Genomic DNA, 15612 nt, shown 5'->3' on the forward strand with positions numbered 1-15612 from the left:
GCCACCCTTCACCCCACTTCTCCCATCAACACACTATATTCTAGCTATTTCAAACTGGTGTCCTATGGGCTGGGTTTGGACCACAGATGGGTTTTGTTTGGCTCATTGAGAGCTAATTTTTTAACCACCATTGAAAACTGGAATTTCACATTTAAAAAGTCTGCATTTCCTACTTCTCTTGAAAAGCAAAAAACTGGAAAATCTGGTAACATGAGACTTTCATTCTCCTAAAATAAAAATAGGTCCATGCTCTCTGGTTGACCTCAGTGCTCACCACTCACATAATGTATGCACATGTACATACACATGGACAACTTCCTGAATTTATATTTCCTGCCATCTAATCAAAGCAGACTAGATCATTGGGCTCTCCTTTCTTCCTGAGGACAATTAGAAAGTCTGGACAAAACAAGAATAAAATCAGCCTGAAGGCATCAAAGACAATAAGATAATGAAGAATCGCCAAACCAAGTTTTGGGAAAAGATGGCTGTTCAAGGAGACAAGCCCAACAACTAGGGGCTCTTTCCCCCATGGGACACTTACTGCTTCAGGAAGAGATAGCTAAGAAGCTGAAAAGTTAAGCAGCACCTAGGCAATTCTGCATGTTGAATGGGACAAAAGGTGGAATCCAGTGCCCACCAAAGAAGAGAGGGCACTGTAACTCCCCATTTTAGGCAAAGACCCTGAAGGACAACACCTTAAGTCTAGGCAAATCAGAAATAACTACAGATTTTGTAGAGCCTCAACCCAGCTTTCAATGAGTTTAATTCTTTAAGTTGGATTAAGGCTATCCCAAACTGCTAATATCCCCAGGTGTCTAGCAGAAGCAAACGTTAAGTACTCTCTGGAGGAAGATAACACCATAATGTCACATGTTACTTCTACTAGCAATTTTTCACATACAATTTCAGCCTGAAAATACCCAGACACCTAAGGAAATAAGACAACATGAATGAGATCGAACAGAAACAACTACAATAGAAACAATCCCAGAGAATTCCACTTTCGGAGTTACTGGACACAGACTTTGGAGATGTAAAAATACGGTAGAGAACTGTAAACTTAAAGGTGGGGGGGGGTGCAATTTTGATTTGAAAAATAACCAAGTAGAAATTTAGAGTTGAAAAATACAATAACAAAAGTGAAGAGCCATCGGTGGATGGCTTTAAAGTAGATTAGGCACAGTCACAGGGAGAACTGATGAACTGGGAAGTCAGTTGGAAGAAAATATTCACTATGAAACATAGACACAATGATGGAAAATACTGTGGAGAGAATAACAGATAAGGAAGATAAAGTGAAGACTGAAGTTCTAGAAAGAGATGAGAGAGAATAGGGCAATAGCAATAATTTGAAGAGAAAATATTTGAGAAACTGCCAAAATTGACCAAAAGCAAGCCAGTTTCCTGAATCCCTGGGAGCCCCAAGCAGGACAAATAAAAAGAAAACTACACCTAGGTAGCCTGCCAATGCAGGAGACGGGGGTTCAATCCCTGTTACAGGAAGATTCCCTGGAAAAGGAAATGGCAACCCATTCCAGTATTCTTGCTTGGAAAATCCCATGGACAGAGGAGGCTGGTGGGCTACAGTCCATGGGGTCACAAAAAAGTCATTCAAGACTTAGTGATTAAATAACAACAACACCTAGGTACGTCACAGTAAAATATATGAAAACCAAAGACAAAAAAAACATTAAAAGAGCTATCACTACTTGAGAAAATGGAATAGACTGTTAGCTTACTTCTTGACAGAAACAACGGAAGCTAGAAATTAACAGAATTTAAGTATCTTTCAAGTGGTGAAAGAAAATAAATGCCAACCTAGAATTCCATGCCCAGTGAAAGTAGCCTCTAATAAGAAAGGTTAAGACATTTCCAGGATTCTTTAATAGTTGCAGATACTAAAGCATCTTTAAGCAGAAGGAAAATGACTTAATATGATAGATATAGGTGCAGGAAGAAATGAAGAACAATGCAAAGGTTAATTTGAGGAAACCCAAATGAAGTAGACTCTACAAAACAACATGGCAATGTACATTGGGGATTTAAAAAGTTAAAATATATAATACACATAGTAAGGAGGGAGGGACGAATGGAACTAAAATGTTCCAAAGTCCTTGTATTACTATGCAAGAGGACTGAAATGTTAATTAACATTGTTATTGTTGATGGTTAGTCGCTAAGCCACATCCAACTCTTTTACAACCCCATGGACTATAGCACGCCAAGCTCCCCTGTCCATGGGATTTCCCAGGGAAGTACCCTTGAGTGGGTTGCCATTCATTGCCTTCTCAGGAAGTCATCCCGACCCCAGGAATGAACCCTTGTCTCCTGCATTGGCAGGAGAATTCTTTACCACTGAGCCTGGGAAGCCCCATTAATTAACATTGCTGCTGCTAAGTCGCTTCAGTGGTGTCTGACTCTGTGCGACCCCAGAGACAGCAGCCCACCGGGCTCCGCTGCCCCTGGGATTCTCCAGGCAAGAACATTGGAGTGGGTTGCCATTTCCTTCTCCAATGAGTGAAAGTGAAAAGTGAAAGTGAAGTCGCTCAGTCGTGTCCGACTCTTTGCAACCCCATGGACTGCAGCCCACCAGGCTCCTCTGTCCATGGGATTTTCCAGGCGACAGTACTGGAGTGGGTTGCCATAGACTTTGATAAATCCAAGATAATATTGTGACTGCCATGATAACTTTTTAAAAAGAATAGTAAAAAAGAATATAACTTGCAAGGTAACAGAGTGAAAAAATAGAATATTTAACCACTTCAAAGGCAAAAAAGAAAGGAGCATAAAAAGAATATAAAGCATGTGGGACAAATGAAAGCATTTAACAAGATGTAGATATGGACCCAAATATATCAATAATTACATTAAATATAAATGAACAAAATACTTCAATTATAAGCCAAAGAGTACTGAACTGGATTTAAAAAATCTATATACTGTTTATAAGAAACACATCTAAAATATTAATTTTAAAAATGTTGAAAAAAAATTTTTTTAAATGTTGAAAGTAAAGGGTGGACAAAATACAAATATTAAACAAAATTATATTAATATTGATAGTACATATTAATGTAAGACAAAACATATTTTCAGGCCAAAAGCATTACTACAGCTAAAGAAGAATATATCAAATAATAAAACGTTCAATTCATAAAGAAAATAGTGATTATAAATCTTGATTATAAAACTTGTACATCATACAGTTTATGATGTCGCTTCAAAAAATATGTAGTTAAGATTGACAAAAACCACAAGAAGTGACCAGATAAAGAAGGTCAGTATTAAGGAAGTAGATTATTTGAACATGATTAGTAAACTTGATTTAGTGCAATATTATGTATTATACAGCAATTATAGAATTCCCCAAGTATTTATTTTGGTGAATACAGGTTCCCCAAGTATTTATGATCCAAGACCTTCCAAGCAAATTATAGGGCTAAACTTCTTGGTCTCATTTTATGTTAGGTGTGGCTCTAAGACTCATTTTGGCCAATGAAATGTGAGTAGGAGTAACTTCCAGGTGCTAGTTGTAATAGCAAAAACCTCTCCCCTTTCCCTCCTATAAGTGGAGGGTTAGAGTTCCTTCAGTCTGGACCTTCATGAGGATGAGATGGAGCAGAGCTGCCTAGCCAACTTACAAATGGACATGCTGATATTGATGTGTGAGAATCAGACCTTTGCTACTTCATATGTGTACTTAGTCACTCAGTTGTGTCCAACTCTTTGCAACCCCATGGACTGTATGCAGCCCACCAGACTCCTCTGCCCATGGGGTTTTCCAGGCAAGAATACTGGAGTGGGTTGCCATTTCCTTCTACAGGGAATCTTCCTGACTCAGGGATCAAACCAGCATCTCTTATGTCTCCTGTATCGCAAGCAGATTCTTTATCCGCTGAGCCATCATGGAAGCCCTTGTTACTTTAAGTCACTGAAATTTGGAAATTATTTATAAATGTCATGTAACCTGGTCTATCCAGACTGATACAAGTAGAAAAAGCAAAGGACTGTTTTACAGGCACAGAGGTGAGCCTGTCTTGTACGAGTGTGGTCTGTAAGTCCTGGTGAGGTTACCTGACTTAAGCTCTGGGGAGGTGGGGTGGGAACAGGGCCGGGGCAGGAAGAGCAGCTCCCAAGAAGGGTCCATGAAGACTGTCTGGCAGCAAGCTCTGAAGGACCTTGGATTAACAGTATGGAATAGATACTGTGCTGGAAGTTAAAAGTAACTGAGAGGATGAAGTAGGGAGAATCTAGCTGGTGTTAAAGGAGGGAATCAGATAGGGAACTTTTCCCAACGAACATGTTAAACATTTTCCCCCACTTCCTTGAAAGGGACATTTAAAAAATTTGGTGAGAATTTTCCCAGCAGTTGCATGCACAAGCAAACACTCATATAAACCAATTTTTAAAAAAATCAAATCAACTACATTCAATCTGCTGTTCAGAAAAAATTTTCCAGTTAATATCTTCACGGTTATTTTCTGAGTCATCTCAAAGAAATTTACCTCTTTTCTTTTTTTTGGCTGCCCCGTATTCCACTGTATGAATGTACCAAATTATGAAGCTATTTCCCTGTTGACAGACATATAGTTTGTTTTCACCACTACCTTATTGCAGTGACCAGATTGTGAATAATATCCATAGATTTTTGTCTTTTTTTCTACAGGCAACCAGACCAGTTTTGCCCACCATTTTAATAGTGAAAAGTTTAGGCTGGGTAAGAGGAACACAATCAGACAGGCCATTAGAGGTGACAGTTTTGGTTAGGGAGTGCCTGGTATGCCTTGATTACGCCCAGAAGAGTGTCTCAAACATAGTGGGTACCCAGTGAGCACCTGTTGAATCAATGAATGGATGAAACAACATCCACAGTAGACACTTATTGGGCCTTCCCTGCCCTCTCAACATCACCATCACTGACTTTAGGGCCAGCCTGGACACTTTGTTGTGGGGTGCTATCCTGAACATTGTAGCATGTTTAGCAGCATCCTTGCCTCTACCCACTAGATGCCACGGGCACATCCCAGTTGCAGCAAGCAAAAATGTCTCCAAAAATTGCCAAATAGTCCCTGGGGAAAATTTGCTTCCACTGATTTTCAATATGGACTGTTTTGTATAAGAGTAAATGCCCTTTCTAAAAAACAACTGACTCAGCAAAGGTTGATCCTACTTCTTGCCAATCCTGCCTCATTAAAATGCCCTTTCTTCCTGGATTTTCATATAGATTGCTGAATACCTTTTTCTGAGTTCAGATCTTATTCCTGACATCTTTACCATGAGTTAGGTCAATCTTCATTATATAGTGTCATTATACATTGACATTATATACATTATGTACATATATATGTTAAATACATTAATACATTAATGTATATATATGTTAATATATATATTAGTGTTTATATATGTATATACATTATATACATATAATCCTCATTACACATTGTCTCATCACTGAATACCCTTCCTTGGAAGTACTTATCAAAGGTGAATCCTTACATTTATTTGAGAAATTACTAAATTAATCTGTTTCCCTTCACTCAACTCCCTAGAGGGACTCATAAGTAAGAAGCTGGCATATCACATGTCAGTTCTTACTCACCATTTTTATATCTAGTGCTTAAAACAATGCCTGACACATAGTAGATGCTCAATGGGTATTGGATGGATGGGTGGTAAGATGGACGGATGGATGGATGGGTAGGTGGATAAGAGCAAATTATCAGTCAACAAGGGCCACCCTAGGCTACAACAGTCTTCACCCATTTTTGCCCCTGTGCCTTCTAAAGCAATTATGAAAAATTATGTTACCTATACTCACATTTAAAAATTGATGTTAAATGGTCACCACCAAGTTCATAGGGAATTAAGATAATAACTTCCAGCATATTATAAATATTGGATTTAAGAAATTAAACTGTGATATAATTCTTTAAATATACCTATTAACCTATTGTTATTATTTCTAATATCCTCTACAACTTTCACAGTACTCTCCTTCAAATTCAAGGGGTGGAAAAGAAAAATCTGTGAAATTTAAAATTGCCTTAATCAGTTATTGAAGGAAGTTGAGTTAAATTATTAAAGGAACCTTTCTGTCTGGGAACTTGGACCTGGAAATTTTCACATTTGGGGCTATGGCTCCTGAGTTAGGATTTGTGAAAAGTGAGGGGTATGCTTTCCAGTAAGGATAGGATTATTATGAACACAGACATTGTCCTCAGGCTAACCAGTTTTAGGAAAAGATACCTTATAAAATCTGAGAACCTGGAAACTGGTTCTCTAGAAATATTCCTGGGTGTGCCCATTGGAAAGTCTTGAAGACCACCATCCCGGGGGTAATTCATACCAGTGGCCAGCAGAGGCCAGTATTGTACAACCTGCTTGGCTCTATCTCCCTGGCTCTCATAAGGGAACGAAAGGGCAATTCACCTTGGATGCAGTGGGGACCACAGCTTGGGCAGTCCAGCCCAGTCCTTTCTGGTGTCTTGTGTTTGCACAGTGAATTATTCATAGGAAACTGGCTCCACAGAGAATGGAGGCCCGAGACTCTCCATCCTGCACCTCGAATCAGGGCCTGGGACTGTAAACTTTATTCTTTCTCCTCTTCAAGAACTGAGTTTGAGAAAAGAAATTGAGGAGTGAAGTCATGGATCTGAATCAAACGTGGGTTTTTGTTATTCTTATGAGATGAAAACAACAGTGAAATATCAATGATTTATAGATTCAGGAGGCAGGGAGCAAAGTGACTGAAAACTCCTGCTCTGGAGTCGGCTGATGGGGCTGGGATCTCTCCTCTTGGCAAGCTCACCTTCCTGGCCTCTGCTTCTCTGGCTGTCAGATGGGAACAGGATTACCTTCTCCACAGAGCTGTTGTGAGAATAAATGAGACAACGTGAAAAAAGAGCTCAGCGTGGGAACGGCATTTTGCAAGGGCTCAAGAAATAACTGTGGTGATGATGAAGATGATGATATGGAACTGGCATTTTGTCAGGCATGAGCATTTCAGAGCTTCCCATTCAGGTCTGAAGAGGAAGAATCAGAAGTGAAAAAAGCAAGCTATTTACATATTGTAAGTTTTAAAATTCCAGGAGTTAGAAGCAGAAGCAGCCAAAGGAAACAGGCAGAATCAGAGATTCAGAGTTACAGTCTTGCTTCTCCACATAACTCACAAGTGCCTTCCAGGGCTGAGGTCCCACCTAGTGCTGCTAACAGGGTCTCTGTCTACAGTACTGTGTAGATGATGGCTATACGTATAGCCTCAGACATAGAAACAGTGACTTTGTTCATTGGATAGATCCTCTGTGAAACCTTAAAGGGTGGGGATGAACTGGTTGAAATAAAGTTAGTAATTTAGACTAATTGCTCAGATATATTAAAAGTAAGGTTCAGAGCAAGCCCCGCCTCCCCCTCCTGCCTTACATGAGGAAAGGTAACAGGAACTGTTCAGAGAGAGGCATGGAGACAAGTTGGATGAGATAACTGTCCTTTCACCTGGCAGCTGTCCAGCCCCCAAATAGCTTTTGTGTTTGGTCCAAAAATAAGATCACATGAGAAGGGGAGAAATAAATACACAAGTATTCGTCCTTGGGCTTTCTGTGGGTCCACTAGCTGCTCTAGTAGGGGCCCCAAGAGAGTGGCTTCACGACACATTCCGCTGCCTCCCTCCCCAGGCTCCCCAAGGCTGGGGAAACAAGCTGGAGCAGGGCGAGTGTGGTGTGTGGTCTGCACGTAGCCCTCCTCTGGGGGCTCTCCTGAGCTCCATACACATCAGAGAGGGAGCAGGGGAGGACAAGCAGATCCAATCATCTGGACCCTAGGGGAATAAGGGCATCGCCTCCTTTGGTGAAGGCCACTCCCTTCTGATGGAGGATGGGAACTCCCTTCCTCCCACTGAGGCCTGCCTGCTGCAGTCCTGCTAGGACAGTGTGGACGCCGTAGGCTGCCGCAGCTGCTAGCACCCCAGAAAGAAAGCGCCCCAGAGCCAAAGCAGAGGTGAGTACATTTGTTTCTCCAAGGGGCTCAGATTACTGTGGACTTTCTGCTTGATTTCAGGCTTTTGCTCTGCTCGAATGCTCTCCACCACCCTCTTCTTCCTGACCTCAGTTGGTGGCAGGCTTGAGTCTATGTGATGGATGCTTGACTGAAACATTCCTTGTACTCCCCTCTCTCATTCAGACACTAGCTAGATTCCAGAAAGAACTGGGTGAGTTGAATTCTTAGCAGGGAAGCAGGAAAGGGCTGCTACCAAGTGACTTATTTTTGCTGAGATTCAAGAAGATATTTCCCAGAAAATCATTAACAAATGCCATTACAGTAATGTTAATGCTTAGTTGTTTGTTTGTTTAGAAAAAGCTCTGCATCAAATAGGAAATTTAAAAAAAAGATGCCAGCTGATTCCTTGTAATTGGGCAAAAGGGAAGAACGCAAATGAGATCTAAGAGCATCTGCAGAGTTTCCCTTCCCCTCACCTCCTTCTGTCTCCTGACATCTTGGATCCCTGCAAAATACACTCAACAGATCCAAAAATTCTTTTCTTCGGAAAAAAGGCAAGGGTTTGGGGGAGAACTGCTCTGTAAGCAGAGTCAAGGGAAGAAGAAGAAAGACATTTTTTCCAGAGTCTTGTGTTCTCTTCCTAATATTTCTGCCTCCCAAGCACGTGACATGTACCTGGGCCTGTTTGGAGGTACAGAGAGATATCTCCATTGCTTGCATGCACATACTGTTCTTCCTTGACACAGTTCTTGACTATGAATATCTATGGTAAGGGTAAACCAACAAAATGCTGGTGGGAACAAGATAAATCCTTGAATCAATCAAGATTCTTTGAGTGACAACGGGCTGAAATCCAATTTAAAGAGACTTACACAAAAAAAGAGAAAGAGAGGGGATGGAAATGTTTTCTTCACGTAACTGAAACAGCCAGGGTTTTGCTTTGGTGGGATCCAGGTGTTCAGACAACGGTACCTGAATCTGTCTCTCTCCATTTCATGCTTTGCATCCTCAGATCATTCCATTTCCAGCAAGACCCATCAGTCATGGTAGAGGATGGCTGCCAGCAGCCGCTGGTACAGCTGCCCTACAAGGATGGGTGCTGTCCTTTCCCAAGCGTTCTAGCTGGGATCTCATCTCACTGAACCAATGTCGGAACTGTGTCTAGCCATACCACAGGGGTATGGTCATCACCACCCAAAACAAATTACCTGAAAGCAACAAAAGGCTGGTCCCCAAAGACAAGAAGGGGTCTGGATGCAGGACGGCTAGGGTCAACAGTTACCACTTTGTACTGCTTTTATGTTGACCATTCAGAGTAAGAGCCAAAACTCCTCCAACATAGCCCCTCCTCTTTCCTCCCTCTTAAGAGTTCACAAAAACATATAAGTGACAGAAAGTCTCATAGAAAGGATAATTAGTAGAACAGGTGACTAAAAGATCCCACGGTATACTATCCCTAGAAACTCCTGAGAGTGGGAAAGACATCAGAAGTCTTGTCTCTGGCTCAGTCCCCAGACCACCCACCATGCCCAGACCGACGGGACCCCCAACCTGGCTGTGCTCACATGGGTCTCCCCTTCCCCCCACCTACCCTTGTCCACTTCTGCCTCCCTCTGCTCTGCTGATGGGAACTCATCTTGCCTTTCAAAGGCTGGCCTCTGCACTGCCTTCCCTCCGACACCTCGTCTGGCCCATCCAACCTTCTCTGCTCCTCTTCTCTCCTCTCTGAGCCAGGGCAGTGCTGACTCTCAGCATTCCGTCACTGTTTACTTGCTCTTTAAAAGCTGCATGTATCTTAGTTTCTCTCCCAACTTGAATTCTATATTCCTGGGGAAAATTAAGTTTCATCCCCAGCCCTACCTGCTGTGTCTAACACATATTAGGTGCTTCCAATTAGTAAAAATAAATAAAAATAAAAACAGCCTCCCTAAATAGTTTGCAGGGGCTTCCCTGGTGGCTCAGTTGGTAAAGAATCCACCTGCAGAGTGGGAGACCTAGGTTCGATCCCTGGGATGGGAAGATTCCCCTGGAGAAGAGAAAGGCTACCCACTCCAGTATTCTGGCCTGGAGAATTCCATGGACTGTATAGTCCATTGGGTTGCAGAGTTGGACAAGACTGAGTGACTTTCACTTTGTCACTTTGCCACTAGATAGCTTAGAGAGGATGGCTATATTACTTGAGATCCTTAATTCTTATTTTGCAAGTAATATAATAACTATGACAAACATTGACAGAGCTCTGAATATAGACTAAAGGCCCTATGGGCATCATCTCAGCAACTCCCCACAGTGACCCTGCGAAGTAAATACCACTACTATCCCAACATTTACCTTAGTCTCAGAGAACTTAGTCACCTGTCCTAGATCAGACAGCTAGTAAGTTGTGGCCTGGGAGTTAGAACCCAAGCAAACCTGCCATCTTCTTTCCTATTAAACTCATCAATTCCCTGTTTATCAATAGCACTTTCTGCTACCTGATTTTAAAGAGTGAAGGATATAGGCGATTGGCCAGAGACCATGAGGAAGCTCAAATATTTTAGCCTCTTCTCTTGCCACCTGGGCTCCCAGTGCCTCTACCGAGGGGAGGGGGTGCGGGGGTCTTTATTAGACTGTATCCAGGGGTGAGGGTTCATACCCCAACCCTAGAGCCAACAAGAAGGTCAAGTGTACAGGAATTTTACACAAGGAGGTACTTCTGGGACTCCACAGAAAGCAATGTGCTTTTTGATTAAATGAGGTCTTTGATTAGAGTGGTCTTTGGGAAAACATTAGCTGGAGGGTGGGCTTTAGAATTTGTTTGCTCACCAGGATGCCCATCACTGAGCATGGCCCTGACCTTTCTCCTGCCCTCTGAACAGGGTGACCAGGCCAGGGCCTCCTGCAGAGGGTGGTCTGAAGGATTTAGAATGCAACCAAATTCAGATCGCAGAGGAAACCCAAATCTCAATTTTTTTATACCATCTGTGCCTCTGCATTCACCCACTGGCCTCTTGGCTGAGGCCGTCACCTATGGTGCTGGGAGCCCCTGCCTGGCCTGAGGGTATCTTGTTTCCCTGATGCACAGGAACCTACTCCTGTGGGATAGTATCTTCTCAAGAGCAGATCCTACTGGGTATATGTCATTAATCCTCACAGTATCCCTGAGAGGATCAGAGAGCTGGCTTTCTCACAAGTGAGGCTCAGTGAGATGAAGTCACATCCCCAATTACACAGAAGCAAGGAGGGCCCAAACTCAGGGCAGAGAAGTTCTGAAATCCTTAGGATACAAGCCTTCTTGCTTCCCCAAGTGATCATGATAGAACAAAACTAAAACCAAAAGAATTATGTAAGTTAAGTAAAATGTTTTGGGTAAATCTTTAAGAGAAAAACCATTGCTAGACTCAAGAGAAATAAAAACATATGTTCACATGAAAATCTGGACCCCACACATTCATAGCACCATTACTCATGATATCTAAACAGAGGAAACAAGCCAAATATCCTTTAATTGATGAACGTATAAAATGGGACATATCCATACACATGAAATACTCAGCAATAAAAAGGAAGGACATTCTGATAAATATGAATCAAGCTACAATAAGGCTAAGCCTTGAAGACGTTATTCTTTTTAAGGAAAAGAAACCCATACTATATGATCCCATTTATATGAAACGGCCAGAACAGGAAAATCTATAGAGACAGAAAGTAGATTGGTGGTTGTTGTAGGCCCAGCGGGAGGCGGGGAGGGATGATGAATGACTGCTAATGGGTATGAGGGTTTCTTTGGGGGATGACAAAAGTGTTCTAAATTAGACAGTGGAGATGGTTGCACCACTTTGGGAACATGCTAAAACCACTTAACTGCACACTTTAAATGGATGAACTGCATGATACGTGAACAATATCTCAATAAAATCTCTCAAAAAAAAAAAAAAAAAACCCAAAACATGGCTAATGAAATAATTAACGAAGTGACAAAATGGCTTTGTTGAAGGATGTAGTCTTACCCTGTCTGCTCTGATAAGCTTGTTTCCTCCCACTGAGCTTGGCTATAGGTCCTCCAGACAATTCAAGTGGAAAAAATATATATGGAAAACATAGGATGCACAGATTTCTCCCCGGAATTTAGACTAGAAGGATCTTATTCTCCTCTTTCTTGTAAAGATCATTCTAAGTTTTATGGAATCAATCTAACTACTCTATTTTTGTTTCTGGGTTTCAAAATATGCTTCAAAAAGCATTCTCCAACCTAAGATGGAAAACCTTATTACCTACTGATTTCCTCTAATGCTTTTCTCTAATGTTGTCCTCTAAGGTTTGTCTGATTACATTTAATAAACTTTTATTTATCAGGAATTTAACAAATTGAGGATCCAGGTTGTCTTTGTTTTGCCAAGTACATAGCCAATGCTTAGATAAGGAGTTTTTAAATTTTAGATTAAAACAGACTTGAGGCAACTTGTAACTTCCTGAAATTCAATATGGAAATGTGTGTGTGTGCATGTGTGTGTGTATTGTATATTTTCCAATGCACCAAGGCCTAAGCCAAGTCAACAGGATAGTTGTTAGACAAATACAGGGGAGGCCTGAGTACTTACCCACAGGGAAAGTACTCTTCACATGTCAAGCGAGAATCCCGCCACCTTTGGCTTTGAGGTGTTACTAAGGCAAAGAACGATGAATGCCTCTCACTGGTTCCCCTGGGCCTGTAACACTTTAGGTTTCTAATCATCTGCTGACAAATGGAGCTAATACATCATTTTAGCTGACAGAACTTGGAGCCCTCCTGTCACAGAGAATTGGAGGTTTATAGTCCAATAAATATAAATAAATGATAAACTGAAAATAAAACTGCCATTCCAAACAAAGTAGAAGATTTTTCTGTGCAGACTTGTGTATTCATGTAATAAATGTATAAACAACACCCACCGTGTACCAGGCACTGTGCAGACTGGTGGTTCTCAAAGTCTGGCCCATGGACCAGCAGCCTCAGAATCACCTGGAACTTGTTAGTTAGATAAGCAAATTCCCAGGCCCACTCCAGACCTTCTGAATGAGAAATTCTGGAGTTGAGGTCCAGTTATCTGTGAGTGTGATGCACATTCAATGTGAGAACCCTTGCTCTAGGTACTGGAAATATAAGGGTGAAAAGGCAAAATCCCTGGCTCTTCTCATGGACATTACATTTTAGTGTGTGTGTCAGGAGGACACACATATAAGTCAACAAATAACTGAACATGATAATTCTCAGATAGTAATAAGATCTATGAAGAAAAAGAAAGATCTATGAGAGGCTAATTTAGAACAGGTGGTCAGGGAGGAGGGTCTGAAGTAAGACCAGAATGATAAGGAAGAGCCAGCCATGTAAAGAATTGAGGGGCAGAAGAGAAATCCACGCATTTCAGGTGGAGGGAACAGGAAGTGCAAAGGCCCTGAGGTAGGACCACACTTGGCTTGTATGAGGATCGGGGAGGCTACAGCACAGTGAGAAATGCATCAGGGATGGACCTGAAGACACAAACGACAACAGCAAGCTTAGCTTTTGTTGTGCCAGAGAAAGGCACTGGGCAGTTCTGTTCAAATAGAAACACAATTCCATTTACCTTTTAGCAGGATGCCTCTGGAATGAACTGTAGGGGGTCAGGGCAGAAGCAGGGAAGTCAGCAAGGAGGTGCTGCAACAAGCCAGGCAAGGAATACTGGTGCCTGGATAGACTAGACCTATATGCAAAGATCTAGTATTAAGTGAAAAACAAAGAATGCAGGACACTCTGCCTAGTAAACTGCTTTTAAACAAACACATTTAGGTGTATAAAGACATTTTTGCCCCTCAAAGGATCCAGAAAAAAAGTGAATAGTGATTATCTTTGGGAAGAAGGGGGTTAGTGAGGGTCATTTTGTTCCTCTCTGTATACTGTACATTTTTTATATATGCACAAAGCATTCCTTTTATTTAAAGATAAAATATTTTAAATAAAATTGAAAAGCTGAGATCGAGGAAAACATTGACTAGGCAATGGATACCAGTATCAGAAAAAGAAAGCCTACTTCTCATGGGTGTGACTCTCTCCAAGCATCCTCTCCTGTAGTCGCTGAGAGTCAGACTGACAAACTGGGACAAGTTCCTGCTCTTGAGTTACAGGGAGATTTGAGCAAGGCATCTTCTCACTTGAGAACCTCTGGACCCCATTTCTGTCCTGTAGCTCTGGTTATGTTTGTGTCTGTTGGGTTTCCTTGGGCAACTAATACAATTTCCTGTGAATGTCTGCTGTGTTTCCCTGTGCCCTGTTTGTCAAATTGCTTCCCTCCGTCATCTTGGCAGCTGGTTCACCAGGAGGCCAGCATGCCCTTCATTTAATTGCATGATTGAGCATAAACAGAAAGAAATACTTTGCTGGGGGGAGAGAGAGGCAGGCAGCATCTGATTTCTCCTGTCAGCTGATTAGGATTTGTTGAGTCCAAAGAAGGTCAAACGAGATTAGAAAGAAAATGTAGTGTCTGGTATGCATTTCATATAACTGCATTGTTTATGTAAACAGGATGAATGACGGGGAAACTTTAAAGCAAATATTGAATATCAGCCTCAAGACTCAAAGACAAGAAGCCAGGGCTCATGTGTTATGCCGGGAGAGAAAGAAAATTTATTTCCTGCAGACGTTTCGAGTCCTGTTGAATCTATCATGCTCTGATTCCTCTTTCATGTTGGTGCAGTTAAAAAGTGATAGTTTTATGTCTGATTTTCAGAGGCGCTGAACACAGAATAAGAAAAAATATATAGAAATGCCACATTTTACTTTTCCTGTTCTTCTAAAGCTCTTATAAGAGGTTTAGAACTACTTTCTGTAATAGCAACTGATGAAGTGCTTGGTAGTCAGTCAGTCTCTCAGGTCGGGGAAGGAAAAAATCTCACCTCCAGCACCAGCCACAACATTGTAGACATGGCTGACTCTGGCCAAGGCCATAGCTCTGTGGACAAACCTACCAGACTTCTACTAGGACTTTTGTTGGTCCTCCAAATCTGTCATTTTCTTCTTTTCTCAGACCTATTCTCTGCAGTGCTAGTAAGTGCACATATGAAGTTTTAATTACTTCACAACCTTAAATGGTTTTAACGGCTTTGAAAGTGATCTAAGAGCTTTGAAGGAAGCTATGGTTTCTGTTACATACTCTCTATAGGATCTAGTGGCTTGTGAATGCTTAACAAGAGGCTTTGACAGCTATTATTTCCATGAGCTCAGAGCTAGGGGGCTATTCTGAGGTCAGACTTTTAAACTAGGAAACCTCCCATCCTTTACCATGCTAAATAACAGAAGGGCCAGGAAGCATGAACATTTCATATCTCATGATTCCAAGCATCTGAATATATACTATTTAAAAGGTAAATCTAGGTTTGGTATATATACACAATGGAATACTACGAAGCCATAAAAAAGAATGAAATAATGCCGTTTGCAGCAACATGGATGGAACTAGAAATTATAATTCTAAGTAGAATAAATCAGGAGAAAGACAAATACCATATACACTTATATGTGGAATCTAAAATATGGTACAAATGAGTGCTTGCTTCGGCAGCACCTATACTAAAATATGGTACAAATGAACCTGTCTATGAAACAGAAACAGACTCACA

At 41.4% G+C, this 15612-nt stretch overlaps 1 protein-coding gene across 6 annotated transcripts in view; it reads left to right on the plus strand.

Annotated features, from left to right (window-relative positions):
* The first annotated feature begins 7597 nt into the window (after nt 1–7597).
* FGF1 (fibroblast growth factor 1) overlaps nt 7598–15612 on the plus strand; it is a 100788-nt gene continuing 92773 nt past the window's right edge. For all 6 annotated transcript variants that reach the window (XM_043465146.1, XM_043465149.1, XM_043465148.1 and 3 more), the window contains exon 1: nt 7598–7998. The gene's annotated coding sequence lies outside the window, so the exon portion shown is untranslated. The remainder of the gene's footprint in view (nt 7999–15612) is intronic.

The sequence above is a fragment of the Cervus canadensis genome, chromosome 4, assembly GCF_019320065.1.
Source record: "Cervus canadensis isolate Bull #8, Minnesota chromosome 4, ASM1932006v1, whole genome shotgun sequence".
In the NCBI taxonomy this organism is placed as follows: Eukaryota; Metazoa; Chordata; class Mammalia; order Artiodactyla; family Cervidae; genus Cervus; species Cervus canadensis.